The sequence below is a fragment of the Gavialis gangeticus genome, unplaced genomic scaffold (genome assembly GCF_001723915.1).
Source record: "Gavialis gangeticus isolate Ggan-Ray unplaced genomic scaffold, GavGan_comp1, whole genome shotgun sequence".
NCBI lineage: Eukaryota > Metazoa > Chordata > Crocodylia > Gavialidae > Gavialis > Gavialis gangeticus.
Genome location: NW_017728992.1, coordinates 30,636,334 through 30,641,682, shown reverse-complemented (window position 1 = coordinate 30,641,682; position 5,349 = coordinate 30,636,334). Strand labels below are relative to the sequence as shown.

General features: G+C 46.6%; 1 long non-coding RNA gene across 1 annotated transcript in view; it reads right to left on the bottom strand.

Moving 5' to 3' along the window:
- Positions 1-731: 731 nt before the first annotated feature.
- The window catches only part of LOC109299293, a 16,720-nt gene continuing 12,102 nt past the window's right edge, over positions 732-5,349 (bottom strand). Inside the window, exon 3 of the long non-coding RNA XR_002097811.1 lies at positions 732-825. This is a non-coding gene — a long non-coding RNA (uncharacterized LOC109299293). The remainder of the gene's footprint in view (positions 826-5,349) is intronic.

Sequence of the window (5,349 nt, the reverse complement as noted above, 5' to 3'; positions counted from 1 at the left end):
CAGAACTTTAGACATTGTCAATTTCGTAAACAGATTTCAAAATTCTTCTTCCCAATCCAACTGTGCACTGTACATCAGCTTTTCACTAAGTCACTATCCTTCAAATGTACATCACTTCATTGTCCATGCTACTGTTTTAATCTGCACCATCAAAAGTTTCCTTATCAAATAATCATCTTTTCATTAATTAGTTATAAAAAAGACATATTATGTCTAATTTGGAAATGTTTAAAAGAACTCAATACTACACTTACTTTTTCCCAATGTTTTCATTTCCCCCAGTTCTGTCACATTACTACCATTCCATAATGTTGTTACTATGGGCCCTACCATCATCATTGTCAATACAAGCATCAGAGACCAAAATGTACTGTAGAGTATCATGCAGTTATGCATAATGAAGAAAAATGACAAATGTAAGTTTAATTATGAATGAAATCAAAAGTGAAATCTTTAATGCTAAGTACAGTCAAGAACGCTGAAGCAGAATCGATTCAATCTGCACAGCTTCCTCCAAGCTGTATAGATTGAACCACCTGAACTGATGTTCAGTTTTCAGTTGGGAAAGGCAGAGAAAGGCCTATACTGACTTAGGCCAGTAGGTGGGGGTGCTAGAGCATGTATCCCAGCCTGCTGGCCATATGAGCTCAGCCAAGTGGGTCCATTCCTAATTAGCTTCCCAGGACATGCACCCAACCCCCTGGTTGAGGATCCCCCTGTCCATGTGCTGGCCCACCCTTGGGGGAGCCTCCACCTCAAGGGGCTTTTCCCAGCCTGGGTTCCCCAACCCAGGCAGCCCTGGGGAGCTGAGGGAAATTCTCCCCACTTCCCCGTCTCAGCTTCTGATTGCTTTAGCTGCTGCCACAGGAAGGAGGGAGAACTCCTTTGGGCTGAGTGCCTGCCCATGCAGCCCAGTATGGGGGCACCAGGGAGCCCCTGCCTTGCAAGGCTTCTCCCACCCCAGCCCAGGGTCCCCCAGCCTGGGAAAGGCCCGGGAAGGTGAGGGGAATTCTTACCCCTCTCCTGCTCCCCTGCAGCTGCTTTTGCCTCAGCTGTTGTGAGTATACCAGACCTTTAGTCACCAATATTACTACACCAATGTATCTGCACCAATGAAAGCCTTTAATGTAGGCTTTGAAAGCAGTACTAATTTTCACCATTGCACTGCATTTATAAGAAGATTTTTGTATAAGTCATCTTATTAGCAAAAATCTGAATATCAACAAAGCTGAAGTGCTCAGTGTTAGGAAGTGACACTATTAGGTTCTTGGGAAGCACTGGATTTGCAGCTGAATAACAGCTTTTTCCTGTGTCTCAGCAAAAGCTGCTAGTCACAAGGCAGGATGATATATTAAGAAGTAACTAACTTTGCAAATGCTTAAGCAAACAGTTTCCTAGCAAAAGGATAGTGTGTAAGATACATGATTCCTTGTGTAAAAAGAACAAGATGCAGCCCACCAGCTACTGTCAGGAGATAAAGCAGAAGCAAAACCTTGGAGATGAAGAAGGAGTCAGCAAGAAACCAGAAGGAACCAGCAAGTGACCAAAGGAAGTGGAGGTCAAAGTCTTGAGCATGCGCTTTTAGTAGACAGGCATGTAAATGAATGAAATGTATAGACAATTCCATGCTAATGAAGTGAGCAGTAAGCAGCGGTGGAGCTTGAGATGGTAGAAGTGGGTGGAACAGAAGGAGGAATGTAGTGGATGTTAGGAAGCATTAACCATAGTGTATAAATGTGGAAACAACTATTGTTCGTGGCGGCTCCCCTGCTTGCTTTTTTTTGGGGTGCTAGTCCAAAGCTGTCTCCATTCTAAATAAAGCTGTTGTGAGCAATGTGTGCAAGTAGCATGTTCTCCCTGCTTGCTCTGGCTAGTGAGTAACAGGCTCCATGAGCGATTGGATTGTCATCTCCCTAGTTGTTGAGAGCCGCATGGAATCAGGATCTAACACTCAGCAGTATAAGTAAGGGCTGAAAACAATAGGCAGGTCCCTGCTACACATTATAAATATGTAATTCAGTGGTTAAATCACACAATAAATTTAGACCAGCCACATGTGCAAAATGAGACTGACTACAAGTGCAAAGTAATTATCACACAATTAACTTGTTAATCATGCAATAAATTTAGAAGAGGCACATGTGCAAAGTAAGTATCACAAGATAAAAATGACCATCCAAAATAGCTAGAAAAGACTCAACCAGCTATAAAGTTAGTGCTTGAAAATATGTAACAACTCCACAGTTGGTTTCTATCCAGCTTGAATCTGAATGTGTACCAGGGCCCAGAAAGTCAGAAATTTTATATGAGATTTCAGAAGGAACACATTCACATGCCATTCCTTATAGTGCCAAATTTGTATACAGGAAAGCCTGGGGAAGCACATGTCCATAAAATCTTCATTAAGGCTGTACTTAAGATATACAAAGATATGGGCTATACTATTTTTCAGAATCCTGTTTTCTATTTGTCATGCAAGCATAAAGAGTAATAATATATATAATATATATTAGCAAAGTCAGTACAGTTTTTTTTTCTGCAAGACTATCAAGTGCCAATTCCTGTCCTACTTCATTTAGGAACGTTTGAAATAGTATAAAAAATACAGAATATTTTTAGTACAACTAGGAAGAGGAAAAAAAAATATTCTGCATATATAGAACTGATGTACTAAGGTGACAACTGTTACTAAGGTAACAGGTTGAAAGCAAATGCAATATGCAGAAAAGGGAATCATAAGAACTAAAGTACATTTGTTACTTTATCAAGATATTACAAGATTAGGACCAAATTCTAAAAGATTCTAAACATCGGAAGCACCAATGTAAGACACATTGCTGCACATTAGACTAATCTAATGTGCAGTAAAGTGTCACCCTCTACTGGGCAAGGTGTCACCAGCTCTGCATCCTGGCTGAGTAGGAGCCCCTCTCTCCCAGAACCCAGGGACCATGGGCTCCATGGCATAGGAGCAAACTGCCTGGCACATGGAGAGGGGGAGCGGGGGAAGAGTTGTCTTACAGCTGCTGAGGCAGCTACCAGAAGAAGCTAGCCCTGGCCCAGCCTGGGTAGGGGACAGGGAAAGCAGGCTACCTGCAGCAAGTGAGAAGTGGCTCAGTGGGAGTGGGGATAGAGGGTTCAGCCAGTGACTGCCTCTGGAAGAACCCACCCAGCCAGTTTACCATGGTCCCTGGAAACCTGTGTGCACATGACCCCCAAACTGAGGCTATGTGGTTATTTGGGGAAGAGAAGGTTCAGGCCTGCAGTCATGTCTTGTACCTGAAGAACTCCCTGGCTCAACAACTAGTGCCTCCTTGGTCCAGGGTTGGGGGGGGGGCACCCAGAGTCCCCCCACAGCTGATCACTGAGTTGGGGGGCATCCCCTACACATTTGGCAGTGGGCCCAGAAGTGGACCAGAAATACTTCCAGGCCACTTCCAGGTCCGCTGTTGAGCACACATGGCCCCTCCCCCACCATGCACTCCTATGGGATGCTCTATCCATCCTACCATTGCACTGTTCATGAGCCGTGCCTGGTATCTTGATGTATGTAGAAAAACCATTTAAAGCGGTGTCTATGGCCGAATCACTGATTCTCTGAATCAGCATCGAATCTTCAGATCTGGATTTGGCCGAATTGAATTGGGACAGTGATCTGAATCAACAAATTGAAATACTGTCCCCTGATTCAGGCTAAATCCAAATCCAAATCAAATACAGCCCATTTTGCACAACCCTAGTGGCTTGCAGACTTTTAGGCCTGGATAGCCTAGTACCTGGAGAGGGAATAGAAGAGGGACTGGGCATACATTGCCCTCCTGGAGGGGCTGGTCAACCCAGGAGTGGCAGGATGACATGGTGACCTGGGAAGTGGTGGTGACAGGAAAGGATCATCAGGTCCTTGACACTATCCTGGCCCTGGCAGCCACCTTTGTGCTGCCCAATGCCTGGTCCCTGGCAGCCGCCTGCAGCACCAAGACTCCCAGTGGGCTTGGGAGGAGGTGCAGCACCACCTGCACTAGCCAGCGTGCCTGGGCACAGCTCCTGAGCCCGGTCCTTTGGAGGCCTAGCCCCCTGCCTGGGCCACAGCTCACTGCTCACCCACCAATTATATAGCCCTAGAGTGGGAGCTGGCCGCAGCTGGGCCAGCTCTGCACATGGGCCCTACTGGCCCCCACCCTGTGAAGGAGGAGAGGGAGCAGGCTGGAAAGCTCCCATCCTTGCTCCTGGGCCAGCCCCCAGCTCACAGGGCTCACTGCAGGTGGCTGCACCCACTGTGGTGTCACCTAGGGCTGGGGTGTCAGGTGCCTCTCCCCAGGATCCATGCTTTAGGCACTTCCCCTCCCCACCACCATGAGTTCACAAAACAGACATTGTCCACAGTTGCATTGGAAGCAGGTCCTTTATTTGGTTGTACACAGGGTTAGAAAGGGGTGTGTTGTTGGGAGGGAGGGAGTATGCTGTTGGGGAAGGAAGGGGGTCTGTTGCTGTGAAGTAGAGGAAAATAAAGTTTGTAGTTTCTCAAAAACTGTCCATAGTGTGAATGTTCTGAGGGTAGTACAGTGGGCCCAGGGTGTATGGGCAGCTGCCAAGTTGTCCTACTGTGACAGCTGGAGGAAGAGGTGGTCAGCGAACACCTTGCAGACAACGCCCTGACCATAGTTGCTGGGGGAGATGGCAAAGAATATCCATGGCACGCTGGCCACTGGCTCCTGGAAGAACATCCCCTGCCAGTCTGAGGCTGCTCCTCAGTCTCCTCTGCCTACCTAGGCTTGCGTGGTTAGAGTCTGCAGCTCCCCCTGGATGTTGCGGGGTGGGGGCAGAGGGAAAGAGTAGGCAAGAGCAGCCCTGGACTTGACTGCTCCCATTGGGTTTAAATCTGTGCCTCACAGGGTGCATGTGTAGACATGTACCCAGCCAAAGCTTCAAGTGTCTGAATTTACTGCGCGTTAAAATTCAGGTACATTAATTGCATGTGTAGATGCACCCACCTTCTCCAGGGTGATGACTCATGGGAATTAAGTGCCTTGCAAGGCAAAGTTTTTAGTTTGTAGCAATACACATTTGAAAGGGAAACCCTGACAAACGGTATACACCAGAAGTTGTATAAAATAAATGCTGGTGAAGTAGATGTAGGTTGCTTTCTTGATGGGTGGAAGAACTCTAGAACTTGAGAAATATTATAAAATCAGGGTGGGGGGAGGGGAGGGGGAAGACAGAGATTTTTAGGAAGGAGACTTTAAAAAAAACAAAGGCCTCTAATACCAACCTTTTGTAATAGGCCTGTAAATCCTCCTTGCCTCCCATACAGATTCCTGTCAAACACTGTCACAATAGGCAAGGTTTCAC